The sequence below is a fragment of the Lepeophtheirus salmonis genome, chromosome 7, assembly GCF_016086655.4.
Source record: "Lepeophtheirus salmonis chromosome 7, UVic_Lsal_1.4, whole genome shotgun sequence".
Lineage (NCBI taxonomy): Eukaryota > Metazoa > Arthropoda > Copepoda > Siphonostomatoida > Caligidae > Lepeophtheirus > Lepeophtheirus salmonis.
This window is the reverse complement of record NC_052137.2, coordinates 10,641,375-10,664,158: the sequence shown is the minus strand read 5'-3', so window position 1 is coordinate 10,664,158 and position 22,784 is coordinate 10,641,375. Positions and strand designations below refer to the sequence as shown.

General features: G+C 30.1%; 1 long non-coding RNA gene across 1 annotated transcript; it reads left to right on the top strand.

The window, feature by feature from the left end:
* The first annotated feature begins 1,757 nt into the window (after positions 1 to 1,757).
* LOC121122181 (uncharacterized) lies at positions 1,758 to 7,966 on the top strand. Its single transcript, XR_005865729.2, has 3 exons — positions 1,758 to 1,916; positions 7,482 to 7,601; positions 7,659 to 7,966. It is a non-coding gene; the product is annotated as an uncharacterized lncRNA (long non-coding RNA).
* Positions 7,967 to 22,784: the final 14,818 nt, after the last annotated feature.

Sequence of the window (22,784 nt, the reverse complement as noted above, 5' to 3'; positions counted from 1 at the left end):
ATATTAAGTAGGTCAAAAGACACACTTTATGTATTATAATTATAATAATTAATAACTAATATTTATTTATTCATTATTTCAAATTATCATAAATCAATGGCATTGAAGGATGTTATTTTCGTGTATCAAACTCTGATAGTAAAGAATGTAAAAGGCAGATCACTTTAATACATGGGTTAGGATATCGGGGTCAAATGGATCTCTTGAGTTTCAAAATTCATTGATATATTTTTTTTGAGTTATTTAAATGTAGCCCAAACTATGGGTTATCAAACTGGCTAACTCTTACATAACAGGATGCATTGTGAAGTCAACCACTCACCAACTTCAATCACAGTCTCAAACCTGGCCTTGTCACCCTGGTCACTATGTGAGAATGGAAGGCTGCAAGGAGTCGACTGTGTTTTGTGCATATTTATTGTGCTCTCTCTCCAGGACACCCCAAACATATTAGTCGAAGAGAAAACTTTGCTGTTGGATTACTCGCCGTATATGCACCCAAATCTTTGGAAATTAATAGACTATTTAAAATAGAAGAAGGATTGGCTTGGGGCTAAAAAAGTGATATAGAATGTGGAGAAATCATATCAATCATTACGAATGAATAATAATCTTAAGGAAAGATTGTATCCAGTAATATCCAAATATGAAACTAATCAAAAAGTAAAATATATTTAATCCATATCTTGGAAATTACATTTATTTTAAATATTTATTAACATTTAATATTATCTTATTTATGTATGTAATTAAATAATTAAAAAATAAAACAAAAGGATCTCACAAATAATTTGGATCAAATCTATTTTAAATGTGTCTTCAATTTAATTTAATTTTTAAAACTTTATATTGCTTTATTATATGATTTTACGCTAGAATTTTTTTTGAATATTCTGTGGGAAGTATTTTTAAAAAGTATCGTAGGTGTAGAATCAGGACATTTCATGAGCAAATTAAATAATTACATGAATTGTCGAATAAATTTTTATATAGCCGTTTCTGTAGTCCTTCAATATGTATTTACATTTATTCAATAGATAAGTTAATTTATAGAATTAAACATTGACAAAGAAATTTACGTCAATATTAGTTTTACAAATTAATGAAGTTGAAGCTGGATTCTCATTCTCAATAGTAAATTGGATTGAACAAATGTATATATTTTAACTGTTCATATTCTTTTATAAATATCACTGAAGATAATCATTAGATATGCAGTTACATATTCAAATGCCATTGTATCATATTAAAAAAAAACCACTTAAAAATTCGCAGAAGTAGTTTATAAGCCATTTGTTAAAGTTTGAGATTCATTAGATGTATAAATTCCCAAACCTAGATATACAACTACGAGGATTCAAGTCTTTTGAGTGACTACGTAATGCAGCCTGTTTTGTTCTCTTTGGATAAAAAAAAAATCATGAAGATACGAAGAAAATTGTTTTCATCCCTCGATTCCAATTTCAGGTTATCCAACTGTACTGAGCTTTACAGTTTTCTTCGCTTATATCTCTCGACGTTTCTTTGTGCTTTCCTGCAATTTGAGTGCCTCCCCGAATCCTCTCAGTGATTTGCCTCACCACATCCAACCGCCTCTTATTCTGACATATTCTAGATCATAACGAAATGGAAATCAATACTCTTGCCTAATCTGATGTGAAAATAATCCATCATGTCTACATCCTTATGATAATTGATAACGGATCGTTAACTGATAAGCACTTCTTCCATTTGAATTGCTGTCATATTTCTTTATTTTTCTTTCATCTTATATTTATTGTTAATAATTAATATTTACTAATTTGTCTCTAGTTCGAACTCATTAGCCATGACAAAAGTGAGATTATTATTTATATTAAATAAAGGAAAGCAATTCTTCAACACGGTCAGCTGTATCTAAGGCGAATTTTCCCAAGGTGAGGGTCTATTTGTTGGAGTTTGATCAGTATTTATCGGAAATTTGTAAATTTTATATTGTAAAAAAAAAAATTGCATTTCTATTTGTCCATAAATTATAATAACATATAGTGTCATCAAAAATGCTATATAAGTATAAAGTGTTTTTTATTGACGTCAAATGGGTATCGAACTTTTTTCTCTAATTGAAATTTTCTAGATTATTTTTCAATTATAAATTAATTCTGCTTAAGTGAAATTGATAACTCAAATATGTAATGGTAACCTGGAGATATGAAACAGTTGAAAAGTTCACTCAATTTCTTATAACAAACCTCTAAACGCAAAATATACCCATTAAACCCCACCTTTATCTATGTGCTGAGTTAAAACAAAAAAAAATCTCAAGACTATAATGGGCATTCGGTAGAGCGCAAAACCTCTTCCTGAAATAAAATTGGGTTATGGATCTTAATTTTGTTATGGTCGATTATAGTTTTGAGATTTAATTGCATAATTTTTCTTCAACTTCGTTCGCGGAGGTAAAATATGATTTTGAATTTGAAAATAAAATATAATTTTGATTTGTTGAAAATTTCGAACCCTTAATAAATATAATTTTTAATTTTTGGGAGCATTTATACGTGAATGTCATACATTTTGAACCTCTGATCATAAAAGAAGTTTAGCTCATAGAAAGTCCAGGAATATATGTTCTGTAGTAGCTAATTTCAAAAACTAATCGAGATATTTAACCCTCTGCTTTGCTAAGATAGAACATTTTAAATTAATACTCAAAAGTATAAATTAATTAACTCATTTCGCAAGTTATAATTTGTAAAATAAACCCAGTAAGTTATTTTTCAATACTACCTCTAAGATAAATAAAACATTATAACTCAAGATTATTGAACATCTTCTCAAGAAGGCCCCTAATAGCAAAACCAAATAGAGAAAATTATATTCCCCTACTTTATTTTATTTACAAACAAATATGTTCTATCATGCTTAAATGAATATCTGATGGACTTTAAATAAAATGTGTTGTATAAGTTCAAGTGTTTTATTTTGTCAAACTATATCAACATACTTATGATACTATTTCTTCATGTTAGTTTTAGATTAAATTTTTCTTTGTTTATTGACTTAGACAGCAACAAAGTTAGATGATAATATGAATCAATATGCCGTTGAGCGTATTGACGTAAAAGATAACAGACAGTATACACTGTATATTATTATAAAGCTATTATTTACTCGTATATATGTTACAGGCAAACTTTGGAACTAGGTATTTCATAAAATCCCTGAAAATTTCAATCATTTTGCAAAGTGACTGGGATTTCATTAAATGACTGAAAAAAACAAGGTTATATATATATATACAAAATCCCTAAACATTTCTAGAAGGACTGTGAAATACTAAAGTGACAGTGATGGTACCTGATTTGAACCATGATATGTATGTTGGGATGCATAAAATATTATGATCATCAGGGTTCGATCCATTCACCCTTTTTTTTTCATTCCCTGAAATGTTTCTACTTGTCGTTCATGGGTTCAATTTATTTCGGTTCATTCGTCCATTTTTGAAGTGTGAAAAAAACAAATATGGAAGAATAAAGTTCTGTGGCAACCATAAAAACGGATGTTCCCACGACTACATGGCAAAAAATCCAGTAAAGTAAGAGCTTGCCAATATGAGTGTACTAGAGGGAGTTATCAAGCGTCGATAAACTTTGCTTTAAAAATGTAGAATGTTTTTGTTTTAATTTAACATGATTTGCTTGATGCCAAACCTAATATTATGTCATATTCATTATTCTTTTAGACTTTATATTTGTGGTCCGTCAAGACATAAGCAAGTAAGAATGAATTTTTTCAAAATTGAATGAGAATTACGTTTATATTCAACGACAAATTGTTGTCCATTTCTATTAACAAATTATTTTTTTTAATCCTTTGGGTATACCACAAATTGTACTTAGAAATTGAAGGATTTTATTTAAAGGACCATATCGGGGTTAATGTAAGTCTTTTAAATAAAAAAAAAGGTTTTAAAGAATAGTTCAAATTCTTAGGTATTTTTATCATTCCACCAATTTGAATACAATGTCTATAATTTACTCATTTTGTGAGCGGACTTTTAGCCAAAAACATTTTTGTCGAAGGATAATTTGTCGAATCTAAATATTGCCAAAGGTTCAATTGGTCGAAAAATGATAATAAATTTATTGATGTACCTATTTTAATTCAATTTAAAATCATATTATGATATATAGGTATTGTTCATATGCTATCCATGTCATATAGGGAAATTATTAATATATCTATGAAATAGTGGGATGTGTATATGATATAAAAAAATAGATTGTTATTTGTTCCTTTTCTTGATATTTGTTCAAGATTCTTTTATGTTGACGCATCATATATGTACTTCCTTTTTCTTTTTTTATATGAGGCGCTGAGCATTAGCAACACACGTTCATCAAACAGTATACTCCACAGTCAGAGATACGTACAACCGTTTCTTAATTCTATTATAGATAGTATTGAAATTAAAATTAAAGATAAAACCCTTGTTATAGGGTTCCCTAAAAATATATATGTTTACGTTCTGGGGCCTCTGAAGGTGAGAGTCCTGAGACTTGATAGTTTAAAATTATGTGACATGTTTGCTGAAATGATATTTGTTGTGTCTTGACTGGTTGAAGAGACACAAACTATTAAATAAAGGAATCCAGAACGACAAAGAGGTATGAGGAGAGAAGAGACGTGGAGGAATCAGGCAACGATTTAATTTAAATGGAGCACTTATATATTCTAATTAATATTAATCATTACTTACTACTCTGACAAACATACACAATGCACGCCTTTTATAAGAATAATAATGAGGGTAGTACTTTATACATATATAAAATAATAACAATAACCAAAAGATGAGGAGGTAGGAAAGGAGACACGAATACATACCAATATTAATACCCTGATAATATAGCACTTCTATAACTACTAAAGAGGAAACTTTGCAGTAAATTCTAGTTTTTAACACATTCGGTCTTCCTTGTTTAAAAAAGACAGCATTTTAATCAGCCAGTTAAATAAAATCGAAAGTAAAGGAACCAAAAATAATTTATGACATTACTGAAATATTTTGAAACCTTATTTATTTCGTCATACTTGGTCCTAACATCACTGCTCTGGTGAATACAACCTGAGACTATCATTTCGGGGCACCAAAGAATTGCTAACTTATATATTTACAGGCATTATTATGTATCGGTTATATTTTACAATACCATCATCATCGTGTCTGAAATAAAATTTTTTTTTTTTCTCACATTCATCGTTCATTTTTTCATTCGTTCAAAATGAATGGAAATCTTGAGATCTCTTTATTTTTCCGTTCAATCTCCAAGCCTTACGATCATACATTTATTGAATATGTAAATGACTTTCAAATATAAATGATATGTTACTTTCATAATATGACAAGTAATGTTTTTACTACATATACCAAAGTTATGTCAATAACATCCCATTTTTTTCGAATATATTAATATTAATATTGTATTTTAATCGTATTCATAGTAATTAGCAAAGTTGATAATCCAGCAGAGAAAAACGCGTAAGGGGGGGGAGAAAGACTTATGGTATCATTGTTTAAAATACTGAGGTGATTATCACCTGCCTTCTAATTATGATTTTTTTTTATTAAACATTTTGCTAAAAAATACTTTCGTTCTGCTCTACTTTCTCATTTTGAAAAATGTTTGAGAGAGTAGAGCAGAACAAAAGTATTTTTTAGCAAAATGTTTAATAAAGATATACAATTAACTTAGACGTTTTTTATCCGTTACAGTAGATTTGAAAATGTCACACTCCTTGAAATTGTATTCAATTATGAACCTTATTTATTTTCAGAATAATAACTAATGAAAAAACAAAGTAGAGTATTACGAAATATATTTGAAGTTCCAAGTTAAAAAAAATAAGGCTTTAATTAAATATAATCTACATACTAAAAAATAAACCATCATTCATTTAAGTTAAATATACAAAATTAAACAATTAGAATCATATAACTAATAATAAAATTAAATTATAAATACAGAATATTGAAATAATAGATTGATCCAAATAATATTTATGCTTGGATAACAACATACTATTATCATGAAGGATAAATACAATTACTAATTATAATGCTACACCACGTTGTTGTGACATTATTCTAGACGGGAGACTAAAGGCATGTTTACATCGACAAATCCGACAAGCCATCTGTTTCTCCTCCGGTTAGTATTTCCAGATTCCAGACCCTCCATTTTCAGAAGTCCAGACAGAAGGCGACATTATTTTAGGCATTTTATTCAGTTCTCTATCGACTATCAGTATCTAATATTATATTACTATTGAATAATAAATGTGGGAATTTGATAACGTTCTGGATAGAGGAAGGTGTTTATTATTTTAATTAGTGATACCATAAGTATTTATTCCCTTCTCCTTGCACGCTTTTGTGTCCTTACCAAAATTATCAACCTTAGTAATTAGATAAAGTTATTATTATTACAATTTCCTAAACCTCTATATAGCTATTATATAATGACTGATGATGGAGTCCCGCAATAAATCTTCTGGATATGTGGGTTACCATTTGTGACTCACCTGATAATGTGGTTTATAAAATTTCCCTTAGGGTTGCTCAAGAAGAAATATTTAGAAAAGAGCTTGTCATCGAAAGGGTTGCCTTGGAAAGAAACCCATAAATTATGAAAATCATTTTGAGGAAAGCAATAAAAAGAAAAATCTAATTCATATCTTCAAAAGGTGATGAAAGGAGGACTTGAGAAAATATTTACTAAGGTTTAAAGTAAACTCATCGTAAGTGGGAAGAATCTTGTATATTAAATAAATAGGATATTGTTCAGGGACTGGGACTCAAGTCTCTTTCCTCAAAAGATTACAGATATATTCTGTCAAGCTGCCTTCTTTAGGCTCCTTGTGTATCAACTATAAAAAGGTAGATGCGAAACTTTAAAACATTGCTTCATTATCGAAATTGTGTCACAACAATTAAAATCTTAAAGTAGTATTTTATCATTCAGCCATTTATTTGATATAGATTATTGTTATAATTTATTATTTGTTGATGACGTTTTGGCTTGAAATGTTAAAATTAAATATAATGTGACTTGTAACAATTTGGTACTCCACAAATTAATTTGTATAATAATGTATGGGCATGCTTGGATCTATGTCCAGCTTATATATCTAGAAAGTTACATTTTAGAACTCTCGGGATTCATAGTACATCAGTGGGATACAATTCTTAACTCCTAAGCATTTACATAAACAGCATAACAGTTATCATTTCATGAAATATATTGAAAAAGATTAAGAAACAATACCTAACTTTAATATTTATAACAATTATTTTTGTGTAGACCTTTCTATATATTTGACCTTCCAATTAGTTTATTCTATGTATAATATTGATGGCTTTTAGATTAATAAACCCTCGTATCTTATCATTATTTTAATATATTTACTACAAAAATCATTTCATATCTTTGCAGAAGGAATTTGGTTCTTCATATCGGAACATAAATCTTTAACAAAAAAATAATATATTTTTTGAGATTTTATCTAAAACGTTGTTAAGTTTGTTTGAAAACTGGAAAGCATTTCAGGCTTAAGTATTAAGATCAATCCCTTTATAATTATATGTTTAACTCAATTGATTAATTTAATAGTATATCGGGTGTGACGTCACGCTCCATCGACAAAAGAAATAATGGAAAACGCTTTGTGGAGGATCAGTCCAAATATGTATAACTGACCTTGTATTTCAAGTTACCTTGTACATACCCATGAATGTAGTGCTTCGCTGTTTGTCCGTTCACTTCCTGCGGCTTATGTAACTCCAAACAATAACTTCCTCCTTATATACTTAAAATATATGCAAATATATTCTTAATACTCTTTTATCTAAATTACATAAACATAAATTTATGAGTGAAGTATATCTCCCATAAATACTTCAAAACTAAATTTTAAAGAGCTGCTATACAATATTATAATTATTATTTCGAATTTTCCTTTAGTTAAATACAACTTGTTGATTTCTCCAATAACTATTATTGTAAGTTTTCATCGTCTATTGGTCTTGATAGACGCCATAATTACAATTATTCATAGTGTAATATGGTTCAATTCAATAATCACTCCGTATAATATTTTGAAATATCCCACACCTCATAAATACACTTCTAAATGGAACAAATTACATTACACAACTTTTAAGTAGAATTCAAGCAAAAGTTGTTTGATTTGCCAAGTGTCTATAATATATGTTATTATACTCTAAGGTAGCTGGTGAAGTAAACTATCAGATTCTGGATATATTCATTTTATTTAGAGCACCAGACATCTTGAACAATGACAAAGATTCAGAGTTCACATCTAAAGTTATCATAGAGCTGAAATAAGTGTTGCCTTAGCTCATAATGGTTTATGACATGCCAAAACATCTACAAAATGAAGGATTTATTGAAAGAAAAACAGTGATATCTAGGATATGCTAGTTGTTTGGATGAAAGACAATACCACTCATTACTATAAAGTCTTTCTCAAATTTGTTCAGAAACCGAAAAACTGTGCTCATCATACATAATTAACCTAACACAATACAATGCCATACATGGAGAAGACCAAAATGTTGGTTCGATATTATGAAGTCTCCCATATGCAATGTTTCAATCTGCAAAATATCTTCGGGCACTCCTTCATCCCATATCATCTACGGCACCTTCAACTCAATCCATGTCTGATGATACTAGCGAATCTACTTTTGCTCTCAATGATTCACCTCGTGAATGAACCATATACTCCTTACAATATATACCATTACTCCTTGACAAGCGGCTTCAAGACATACACATTCAGCAAAGAAGAACAAGTAGTTCTTTGTTAAGCCGGGCAGAGATAATGATAACATTTTCTGTATAGGTGTATTTGCCAGACAAATTTATGTTACCCTTCCTATGGTTGACAGAGGGAGAAGTGACCCAAGAAACACAATTGGAGTTATTATCGATCGTAAAAACGATATTTATAGAATTGCCGTGAAAATTGGGTTTAAAGAACAAGGTATTTAAGGAATCAATTCAACTTTTGTCCTCAGCATCTATTAAATAACTCTAATGTTAAAACGGACATTAGGTTTGGCTGCTGTCTAATGCCCATATTTTTGCGCTCGAAGACTTGTGCCAAGAAATTGGATGAACATTTCGAATGTTTCATTTTTCAATGATACCATTACATATCTTAGGCAACATTAACTTATGTGCACTATGCACAAGGGTGGATTGATAACTTATGTAAAATTGAATAAAACAATAATTATAGATTATAGAACTTGATATGTTGGGAATTGATATTGTTTAGACTGAACTTACAGAACACTTCATGTTCACGTTTTGATTAGTATTGATTTGACAACCGCTCAAATAGAATAAGTCGTTCTTGCTTTTTAAAATGAAAAAAGTCACTTTCGAGTTTTTATTTCAAAATTACTTTTTTTTACAAAAAAATATATAATATAAATTAAAAATTCGTTTGAAAAGTATTTTAGTGAATATTTTTCAACACTTAAGATTAGTTAAAAGAGTTACTCTGAGTTTTGTTGTGGTAGAACGAGCACTAAAGAGCTTTTTACAAATATGATTGGGTTTTTCCAAATTTCCCATAACAATAAAAGTCCTTCTTTATAAATAATTTGGTTCTCAATTAATGGAATAATTTTTTTTTAAGCAAGGGATTTTGTATTATCTATTTGAATCCCTTCTCTTTAGTTTAATGATCGTTTTTTAGACTAATTTTTTTATCTGTTTCTAAAAAAGTCATTTATCTAAAAAGGCAAGACAATAAAGGGAGGATCTTTTGGACCAATTGAAACAGAAACTAAGAAAATCGGCCTAATCTTGGTAATTTGGCAATATATTCCCCATCCACCATATTCTCCTGACTGGGCTTCTAGTGATTTTTTCCTTTTTTCCAAACATGAAAGAAACGCTTAAAATTCCCATTTTTTCCCATTTCCAATTTGAACGGTTGTCAAATGTTCGAGTACTATTATTTCATTCAATTTTACTTGACTTATCAATCCACCCTTGTATATATTTGCATAAGTAAATATAGAATTATGAAATATTTAAACAAGATTTTAATAATTGACCTTATTTCATTATTAATCTAATAATTAATTAGTTATATTATTAATAAATAATAACTATTTATAAATTTCTAGCTATATAACTATATATTATATATTCATAATCAATGGGACAATTCAAAATTATATATATAAGAAGAGGTTGAGTGTCTCGATATTAAGTTCCGATTAATAATTTAGTAGTGTATGATTGAATAAAGAATACACGGTGTTACCACTCTATCACAAAAACACAATTTGTAATTTGTAGTCTCTTCTCCCATGATTTAATAATTTTACATATTTACACGAAGTACTAAGTTATTAATTCTAAACTTATACTCCGTTTCCAAAAGAACAGGAATACAATTTCTTGTGGATCCCCCGTTGTTTATATAATATATATATTGGTCATTTTATCATTTCTATGAAGGAATTTTGGTTATTTCGTCATAGAAATATTATAATAACTCATCAAAACTACTCTTTTAATCAAATATTACTATGCAATATTAGAATACAATATGGAGTAAAATACTATGTAGATTTAATAATATATAATTTAATTAAATATAAAAATGGTGAAGAAATAATATGCCATTGATAGTCTGCGAGTATAATTGATATAAATAGTAGTTGGTATGATATACATATTTGGCTAACTACCAGATGATTTTCGGCCTTTTTTCTTTTTCTATTTGGAGAAAAGGTTGTGTGATACAATAAAGATAACGACGTGAGCAGACTAGTTACTACTTTTAGTGACATTATTGAGCACCTTTGTTAGGGTAAAAAGATACAATTTCAATTTTTTTTCATTAATTGAATCCTTATTCATTGACCCTATATTTAGGTTTTTCGATTGTTCTCGTAAAGTTATTATTCCTGTGTTTAGGGGTTTCAAGTGACGTCAGAATTGTTGATGTACTTCATTTTGGGGCCTAAATAACGAAAATTATATATATTATATTTTTATATATTTGTGTACCTTAAAAAGGCTCTCAAACAAAAAGCTTTTTCAGCTTGGAGAAGTTGTCGGATTGAAATGTAGTAATTTGTACCTGCGAAAGTCAAAAATGGGGGGGGGGCACTGCTCCATCAACAAGAGTGCCCTTAACTTTGTGGTTGTTGATGTTAGAGTCCTTTAAGTGCTTAAAACATATCCTTGACCATTTGGTTTGTTTCCAATCTTGGCGACTGCAGTTTACTATCCATTGCTTTAGAAGCGCTGGATTTTTAGGACATCTGAAAATAGATGGTTATAATATTTATGGAATATTAAATTAAGTAAAAACTAACAAGGATACCAAAGAGAAAACACATTATTATTTTACGATATTATGAAAATACTTACGGAAAAGCTTATTTTCATTGTGGTTAAGTTCATATATCTTACACGATTAACTAGCAAGATTGTGCTCTGAGGATCTAGAAAAAGCCGGTATTCTTGAAGTACAATTGAATGTAATACAAGCAGGCATTGATTGAACTTTAAAAATATTATAATAAGAATGTATCAAGTTCCAATGATATGCACTACGATAAACTTACCTAATCCCAAACTCTTTTTGTAAAAATTTAGAAGGTTATTTTTTCACTAATTATTAATGTATTAAGATTTTAAGAAATATTATTGATAACTGAAAGGCTAATGTTGGCATAATAGCTGAATGATTTGAGCCTTATGTTTCTTTATTGTTCATCAGCTGAACGTTCAATAAATTGTTCTCGTCATTCTAGAGAGTAAGCACTCTATACTTTACATCTTTATGTCCTTGGTCCACTCTATATATATTAGTAGAACTCATTGACAGTATCTACGTACCTCAAGGACTACTTGAGTTTAGTAGTTCTTAGCTATTTCTGTATACTATACATCAATGTCCCGAACCATACGCTTAAGAGATCAATTATTTTTAGGGAAACTACTTCTATACTGTCCGAATATTAATAAATAATTCATCAAAAACTTGAGACTTATATTTTTATTTTTAGCTTTTTAAAAATATTAAAAAATTGTTTGAATTTCCATAATTAGACGTCTACCATGCCTATGTCCCAACAGTTATGGTAATTGGTTCTGCATATGTCATTACCGGACTGTTCACAACTGTCTGTGCAACGAGGTAATTTTAAAAACAAATTCCTCAAAGTCTTTAATTTAAAAAAAACAAAACACGATGCTATAGCAAAACCCGGACTAAATAGTGTTATTTTCCATTATAATGCCTCTGACTTCATTAGCATGATGTAATTATTTAGGTATTGACGTATCCATTTAAAAAAAACTAAAGTTGTGATACGGGGCGTAACGAAAAATCCTCATAAAAATGACTTTTACAAAGTTTACGTGATTTTTTCCTTGTAACTTCTTGAAAATTTATTAAAAATGAGACATACAAGCGAATATTTTGTATCTTCAAAATTTTTCTCAGATCAAAGATGTCCAAATAACACGAAAAAAACATTTTTATAAGACGTTTTCACTCGACGCCACAATTTTGACGTCGTCCATTTTGGAAGCCTAAAAAAACAAGTTTTATAACATTAAAAACCATTTTTTTCTTTCTATTTATGAAAAATAGTGAACTGTTTGATGTCAAAATGTGACCAAAAAATAGGAGGATTTAAAACTTAGTGGACCAATAAATTTTTATCGCTCAATTGCCTTGTTTTATTGTATATATGACCTTAAAATGTAATAAAAATATGTTATTACTTCGTTATACACTTCTTATTTCAATATTAAATATATATGAACTATTATAACGGAAAGAGTAAGAAGTTTTTCTCTAACTATTTTACTTTTCTTGTCCCTAATTGATCAAAGCTTTACAAGAATTATACAGATCTAACCATTTTTAAGGAGTTTATGTACATATTACTTTGATTTAATTCAAATATCAGTGTTTATCATTGGCATTAGTTAATAGTCAGCATAAATGTTAAGTCTTTTTTTATTCATAAAGCCATTTGATGAAGTTTGATCAAGGTTTTTTGGAAATTGATGCATTATATGTAGTAAAAGTATTACATTGGAGCCCCAAAAGTGACTCTCCTTCAATTATGATCCAATTTATGACGTCAATAGAAACGTTCTATTGAAAGATTTATCAACGGGGTAACTAGTCCTTCATCATGATATTTGAATAAAGTTACCTTATCATGGATCAATGAATCATCAAATTTCAATTTATTAGACAGATATGTCCTTAATTTTATGCATTTATCCACAAGTTTTTGATATTTTTTGTTCCCCACTCCCCCAAGTTTGTGTTTGTTAAATATTTCTGTATAGCTTGTATTTGCAATTACCCCTCCCTCCCTCCTTTCCTGTTAACGTACAAGAGGTCCTCACTTAACTTGGTTTCAAACCCCGCATATTTAGTATAAATATGTATTTTTTGGGCATCGAAGTTCATTAGGATACCTGTTTTGACCAAAATAAGACATTCTTTTCTCTTTCTATATCTCTATCCTTCTATCTGTCTCATCCCTCTTTTCTTCTCTTTAGGTATCTTACAATACCCCCAGTGATTAATATCCAGTGTAATTTTTAGCTCGCGGTATATTAATTTTTGGAAATAATACTCTGAAGAATTAATTTTCTTTTCTTTAGCAGTTCACATTATTATTTAATTCCTTAGTAGTGAACATCCTTTCCTAAATACCTAAATAGATCCAATTATATACAAAACCTGTTTGAACGTTCGTGTGCACTCATAAAAGACGGAGTGTACCCCTTGAGGATTATGCGTGGAGTTATAAGTATAAGTATTTTTTGCACTCAGAGTAGAATTGGGGATCGGCATCGGAGTAATTCTAGAAATTGTCCTTGTTTTTATCATTTTCTCCTTCCTCATTTGTCGCAAATACTTGAAGTGGATCTTATGTGACGTCATAACACGGTTTTTTTTTAAATTGATTAATTAATGTTTTCAGTAGTGACAGATTCTATACTTATTTTAGTTTCAGGATTCCGTTGATGGGATGTAAGTACTGTGCCCCAGATGCCTTCAAGGTTATAACGGCATAACCAAGAGTCATAAGATCATTTACCATATTCTTCCTGGTTTTAATGCGCCTCCTAATCTGGAACTTGAATCCAAATGGGAGATGACTTTTCCAAGACAGAAATTGTATCTCAAAGTGAATTCAAAAATATAGACAATTACTATGAATTCAAGACTGTGCAGCCTCAATTTCACGAAATTGTATTATATTTCCCATTCTGTAGACTAAAAACTTGGAAGTGGTCGTCAATTAATCGGCAACTGGAACTAAGACAGGGCTCGCACAGCACAAGCTAAAAACAATTAGTACTTATACCCGTTGCCAAATTGAACGCTAAATTCCTCTACAGCAAATATACTCTAATTATCAAATTGGATTCTGTATTCGTTGATAACCAACCAGACAACAGGAAGTTCTTCAGTCATATTCTTTGTGGTGGTAAGCTCCGGACTCAAATTACCCACACACACAACAGCAATAGAAAAGTTCATCTTATCTTCAACCCTGTCCACAACTTTAAATATATTTATAACGGCTTCCAAAGGCAGGAATACTTCAGCATTCCCAAAACCATCTAGGAGTTAAATCATCATTACGCCTTAACTTTGCTCATATATAAAAATCCAGCATAAAGAGTCAAGAAAGAAATCAGAAACTACAGTCAAAGCAATAGTTGATACTGTGTGTGATCAAGGTCACAAATGGGCAATCATTCTTGGAAAGATTTCTCAAATCATCTACAACGTGATGGGCAAAAATTTGGTTTCTCAACTCAATCACAACATCTGATATGAAATCCGAAAAATATCATTTGAAAACAAGCTCAAATCTAGAAAGGTTGCCCAACTTCAATCTTATAGTGTTTAAGTTATGAGCATTAATTTTTTTGGTCTGTGCCACTATTTTTAATATGATAAATATAAATTATATTTGTGATATATTGCAGCTTTTTTAGCTTTGAATCCTTGTTAATTGTCGTATTATGAAAAAAATATTTAATTGTCATCATAACTGGCATCCTGGAGCACAGAACTTCCATTCCATCACCATAAAACTTAACAGTGACGATCGGAAACCTGAAGCTATAAATATAGTATCTTTCAATACTGGAAACAATTACTAATCTATTTTAAAAATAAGCCGGGTCTTGGAGGCAGTGCGGTTTTTTATTCATCTGCAAATAGTACAGATAGCTTAAGATGTACATGAGCCTTTCCTTCTATCTGTTTCTATTATTCTGCTTTAATTCTTTGTTTCCGTTCCCCTCTGTTGAAACCTGCAAGGCAGGCACCCTCTAACAACTACATATTTATATATATTATAAAACTATTGATATAAGTAATTATTTAACGATTCAGGATATACATTGTCAAAATATTTTAATTATATCCAATGAGTCTTGCTATTAATACCCTTTTTATCACTGTAGTGACATTTGGGAACATGTTAAATACACAGTTACATACTTTATATATGCAAGTATTTGGTATTTTTTTTCTTTCAAAAACACTTAAAATGATTTATTTAACCCCCAAACTTATTTTAGTAGTAGTTCACCTATTAAAATTATGCAATCTCCATTTCTACTTCAGTGGCATAACAAAAACATATTTCTAAATAACCATTAGAGACTTTTATTCCTCAAAATCAACAATTACTTGCTCTTTAACGATAATTTTATACTTTATTTTTTAACGCATTATTAATTATTATCATTAAAGGCTAATGCAATTCATTATTCTTAGCATTTAACACTTGTTTCTTTCTTTATCTCTGCCAGACTAATCATTTAACGATCAACACATCATTCAATGATTTTTGAATCTCTGAAACTCGTATTAATGAGAGATTTTTTTCCATCACAAAGCAAATGATTCAAGAGAATTAATTGATTATTTATCAAACCAACGCATCGCTACCATGTGACTGAATTTTGATTTCCAAAAAGAGGACACTTGGTCAATCAATGTCGGTTTTTGAGGGTGTTAATATTTTTGATATTAATAAATTTAAGTATCCTACGTAGGAAGTTTAATAGAAATATAAGTTAGTGATGGGATGATTGCAAAAAAAAAAAAAAAAAAAACGATTCCGATGATATTTTAGTTACAAAATCCAATGTCGATTCTTCAATATTTTAAATAATAGTTAAAAAATACAATTTTGCTTTAAATTTCTAAGAATGATAATTGATGAAATAAATTCCTTTATTTAATGTAAATGATATTAATATTGATGTCCCGAGACTTGAATTTTGTTGCCTGAGTATTTTTGAGTTTTTGAAAAAAAAAAAAAAAACACTCGAGGAATTATGAGCTTAATTCGTTAATTCGTTGCTTGAATACTCGTTACTAAATCTAACACTTTTGTTCGCTAAAAAACTCGTTAGTCAAAAAATCACATTTTAAAGAAGTATTGAAACTTTTAATGGAAAAATTATTTTCGTAATTTATTTTACAAGATTCATTTAAAAATTCATTTAACTTATTTGAATCATGGCCATAACCGTAATTCAACAGTTTATATAGTCTACACATTCATATTTGACTATAGTTCCCATAAATAAAATTTTTTTAGTGCTACGGATGCTTATTAATATGAATACATATGATGATAATATGTAGAAAAATGAAAGTTTTTATACGGCTAATATTTATTTTATTTATATTCATCTTAAAAGAGGGAAAATTGAATTTAAAAAAGTATATATTTATATAACGCGAATACATATTAAAATTTTAGTTATAGCCAGACTATAGTAAAATATTGAACTATTGACTATATAAACTGTTGAATTATGCTAATGACCACGATTCAAATAAGTTAAACTAATTTATAAATTAATCTGTGGAACATAAATTATGATAACAATTTTGTGTGGTCATCAGTACCTTATATTAAATGTATTAGAGTCCTTCTGGTATATTGTAGTATTGTTATTATAAGATCCTTTTATATGAACATATATAATATATTCATTCAATTACAAATACAGAGTCCTCTAGAGAACTATGCAAATTTTCAAATGACAAGTTTAAATAATTCATTAAAAAATATGGTTTTTTCAATGACGCGTTGTTTAGGGAGTATCGAGTGTTGAGGCAATTAATGAGCATTCAAGCAAGTAACGAGTAAAGCTTGTAATTCTTCGAGTATTTTTTTTAGAAACTCGAAAATACTCATGTTGTAAAATTTACCTCGCGGTATATCACTAATAATGATAGTACTGAAATACTGCAATTGGTAGAGGAATAGGGATTATGTTTAAGCTTAAATTTCAAAGGATATGCCAAATGAATGAGTAACAAATTTGACGATTCATATTTGCATTTGGAAATATTCATTTATTAACTATCCTTCATCTATATCAGTGGTCAGCAACCTTTTGGCTATTAATAAAGCCATGGTAAAAGGCCAAACAGCTATCACTACAGAGTAATGGTGGAAAACATGTTATTGAATGTATATATCATTGATTTTTTGGGTGTTAAGAGAAAACAAGTATTCGATATAATTTTATCTAAACAATACCCTTATTTTTTACTATAGGAATTATAATAAAGAAATTAAATATAAACACAATTTTAAAGAAAAATCTATATTTTACTTTTTTTTTTAATGTTAGGTCAAATATTTGTTGATCACAGGAGCAAAATTTTTATATTTGTGTCGAATTTTATAGTCCTTGTTAATATTAAAAAAATTCTTTTTGGATTAGTATGCTTATATTTGGATGATTGTCCAAGATAAGATGGTGGGCCGGTTAAAATTCACTCGCGGGACAATATGGCCAGAGGCATGGAGGGTTGCCGACCTCTAATCTATATTAATGCAGACAAGTTTGTCGTATGTTTATTGGTCTTATGAGTGTCGTGTGATTAATTAACTGCGTAATTCCAAGCAACGTCGATTACTCCGGTTTTTCTTAAAAAATTTAATTTTAAAACGAACTGAGATTTTGAGTACACATTGCAAAAAAATCAACACATTTCTATCTGTGGGAAAACATAAATTTCATAGAAAGAGAAAGGCAGTCTTGGAAGATTTACATGTTAAACTCGGCTTGAAAGATAAAAACAATGAATCCATAGTAATTAATTATAATACATAAGAATCGGAATCGCAAATTACACATTATTTTCGTCCCATTACTAATACAAGATTAAACCGACCATCATGTAATTGGAATTGCTAGAAATTTCAATTTGATGTATCGTACCGATTGCTCGGCAAGGCATACAGATTTTGACGTCGTAGAGAATAAAAGTTTCACTCTAACAGTAACAGGGCTGTATATAGCTACTCTTATTACCCGTTATTCTCTATGAAGTCACGATTAAAAAGCGTGGTGGAAGTCAAACATCAGACGGAAAAGCGTTATGGTATATGTAGTCTTGTATTTCTATTAACCTTGGCCCCACTTAGAAAAACAATGATAAAAAACATTTTTTCAAAAACAGAGACAGACACAGACTTTAAACAAAAAATAATAGTTGTTCAAAATTTGTAGTTATGTACATTAAACTATGTTTATTTCTGATCAGACCAGATTCTTGGGCTCTGGAGGGCAAGTTTGATTCTTCACAAATAAGTTGATTTTCTTCTTACAACAAGATCGAGTCCCCGTGACTCAAAGTGTTTTAAAGTTATGGGTTGTAAATTCGAAAATCCACCAAAAAAATTAAAAGTCCAAAGAACAATTATTGTACTAACAGAATGTATATTAAATACGAATTAAAAAAGGGAATTAGAAAGAGGATGAGCGAGTTAATCTGAGTATGTATCTTCAATCTTCATTATGGTTGAAGAAGGAGCATGACAAGTTAGCAATGGGAATGACAATAAATAAATCACAGGCTCAAACATTTGAAAAAATTGCTTTATATTTACCAAAATCAGTATATTCACATGGCCAATTATATGTTGCATTTTCAAGAGTGTCAAAAAGGGGTGCAGGTTTGATTATATTCATATGAAATGCACAGAAACAACAAAAAATGTTATATACAAGGAGGTTTTATAATAGAAATTTACTTAATATATAATTATAGTTTTTAGTAAATAGTTGACAATTTTAACATAAATAAACTAAATATAATCTTTTAAAATTTTCATGGGCTATCTTTAAGCTTGTTTGTGCAGGGTAATACATAAGGTTTGTTGATAAGAAACTTGTAACGAAGTCTAGTTGAAGTGAGCAGACAACTTTTTTTGATGACGTCATAACAGTAAGAAAAAAAATATTATTATATGATGTATTAATAAAATTAGTTTTATAAATTTGAATTTCCTCCTCAATTGACTACACTGTGACGTCATCAAAATAGCCACTACAATTGTAAACAAAAGCAAATAAATCTCTTATCGACATAACTTATATATAGCCACCTTGGTGTTCGTGCTCGTATTAATGATTTTAATATTTATTTTTTTATTGCAAAAAAGTATTTTGCATCGGATTTTTTTTTCAAAAGATATTTTGGACAATGAATTTTGGATTGAAAATAAATTATTAAAACTTTTGTCTTTATTTAATATACAGGGTGAGGACTCAAAAATTATAATATCTTCCATGCTGTCTAGCCTCACTTCTAACAGTCTGACAATTTTAAACTTGGAAAGAACTGGCAAAAAAACTAAAGTTTGATGTTTGTTTTGTTTTCGTGCGATCAAAAATGTCCGAGCAATAAGCAAATAGCTTATTGTGCGATCTCCTACGCGCACAAGTCGATTTCCGACAAGAATATCTTTACTGTGTTTTGTTCTAAACAGGAAAAATGATTGAATCTTGACAGAATCAAGAGCTCAGATCGAGGGATTTTTCAGGACCAAGCATCCTTCACAGGTCGTAGTCCTCGGTGTCGTGGCGTCCAAAGACAGCAAGATGTCTCCCTACTTCTTCAATGTCAACGAGAAAGTAGACACGGGCGTCTACTACAAAGTCCTCAGGTACCACGTCTTTCTGGTGGTTGACTGGTTCAGTCTTGAATTATTCTTCGTCGAGTATCGATGTCTCACAGGAAGACATTCGCCATATTTTACATTTTTACTACCCGAATGGAAAAAAAGTCAAAAGCGACAGGGAAAATTGGTCATGTATACGGAACTGATATTCTTTTGGTTCGCGTTACACAACAGTGGTTTATGCAATTTTTTTCTTACTCAATTACTGTGAACAACTCGACCGTTGGGAGCTGGCATTAGAAAAGAAACGTCCAGACTTTGTGAATAGGAGATAACAAGGCATCATTAATATAACACGAGGCCGCAAACATATTTTATAAAGCACCAAAAGCTCAGGGATCACGGCTTGAAAGATCCACCCTACAGTCCAGACATACCACCAAGTGACTACTATCTGTCCTGTCTATGGCCAACGCGCTTGGATGGGTGTACAAATTTGGCCTCAATAGTTGCCTGTGAAAATTGATTATCTTTGTTTTTTGCCAATAAGGATAAGGGCTTCAACGAGAAGGGCATTATGAAGTTTGATTCTCATTGGCAACAAGTTATCGAACAGAACGGGGCAAACTTGTCTTAAATTAAATGATAGTAACACTTTTTATTCACAACCTACTTTTATGAACTTTCTATTTAAGTTGATTATAAGAATGTTTTATTAGTCCTTCTTGGAAATTACATAAATTTATACATTAAGTCCCCAGACGTTCTGAAAAGAATGTAAAAAGAGGAAATGTTTGGTAAAAGATGAAAGTTAGACATTCTTATTAACATTTTTGCATTGCAAGACTCTTTGGGTACACTATATATCGCCTGCATCTCATCCTTCCTCTTCCATTCTCGAAATCGGAGACATTGATAGCGGAAAGGTGGAATTCAATTGTCGCAACATTTGAATTATAACTGAATAATCATGCGAAGAATATATTTTTTTGGAGTAGAAGATGGATTTTGACTCTTTTGAGATATTCGGACAATTGGGACTTTGGAGAAGTTGAGAAGTTTGTGAGTTTTTACCTTATGGATAATTCGTGGTAGGGTGTGGAAAAGGACTCGCAGCCAATCCGTGGACTGAGGGATGAGGCCAATATACAAGAAAAAGTCCTATTGCTTCACATAATAAAATGTGATCTTCTCCAGCTTAGCCCCCCTCTCATGATAAAAGCTACAAAAGCATCTGCCCCTCTAGATAATGAGACCTTTCATGTACTTTCCTGATATTCCAAAGTGTTATTGTTTTCATCTCTCTCTCTCTTACTCCAATAATATATAATTCAATTCAGACCACTTTTCATTTAGCGAAGTTATTTCCTTATTATTAAAAGTTTACAATAAATGAATTACAAATTTCCGGTTATGCAGTCTTCGATTGTGTGATAGAAAAAGAAAGTATGACGTACGGGCAAACTTTTACAATCTACCTGACTCTTTAAACTATTCAAAACTAAGACTTCGAGAAGCCGAGACGATGCCTTCAAATATTTGTCTTTAGACCAAGGCCCATCTTGAGAAACACACATTACTACTTTTTTGATTTGCACATAATTTGGGACGGAGGATTACTTCAATAAGATGTTCAATGTTCCTATTCGGCTGAAAATTACGGGTTAAAAAGGACACAAGCAGACAAATTGAAGCTCTTAGAAAGCTAATCAATTTACATATATAGAATACATTTACAAAATAACAGGTAAATGGTTTTAATAATTCATTCGGTTTGTAATGTGCGTTGTTTTTTTTATTCATCTGATTATTACAGTAACTTTGACGTTTCATATGACTTATATTTTGTTTTATATAATTTATTTAACTATAACTTATGAATATTTCAGTTGACTATTTTTAACTAGACTACGCCATACTAAAATAAAGTAATAATATACCATGTACAGGTTGGTCCAGATAATTTGGGAACTATTTCAATTGCTTACGTCTCGGCTTGGGTTGGGTGATAAAAATTCCTTTATTTCTGAAAAGCCACGTCTGTTGTCTGTAAACAATTTTTTTTGAAAAAATCAGTCGACAGTTAGAGATGGAGCAGACCAGAAGAACTGTTATATGCGAATTGTGTCGTGGATGATTCACTCTACATGAGATTATCAGGCGTCTAATGTAATAAAAAATTCCAGTTAAGCAGATTTGAGATAAATTTGAGAGCGAGGTGAAGAAAAAATTTAAAATCTCACAAGGTGCAAGCTGACCTAAAACGATCCCCCAGCTTCTTAGTGAACCTAAAAAAGTCCATCGATATAAATCTCACCGCCCCCATTGCCAAGATCCCAAAAACCAGGAATGTGAGCAATATCATGGGATATCTTTCTAGGGTCAGGACTGTCAAAAATATCCTCATTGAGGATATCAAGGACACTAGGCCAACTAGGCAACAAAATCATCCATACAATTAAGTGAACTGGAGGATCTTTTTTTTTTTTTTTTTTTTCATAATAGAAAATTTTGAAGATTGACCAATCACATATAACCGCAGGAACGATAGATTATCTGTTCAGACCCTTATGAAGGCCACGCCATCATGAAGACGAAGAAGCCAGCTGGAACCATGATTTTATTATAAATAATTGAATTTTATTAGATGTAGCTTTCAAATAATAAAAGTAGAGTTCCATCCTATTGTAGTTCGTTTGTTATAAGCCTTTAAAGATTTTCCATATTTATCTGTACCCCCCTGTAGATA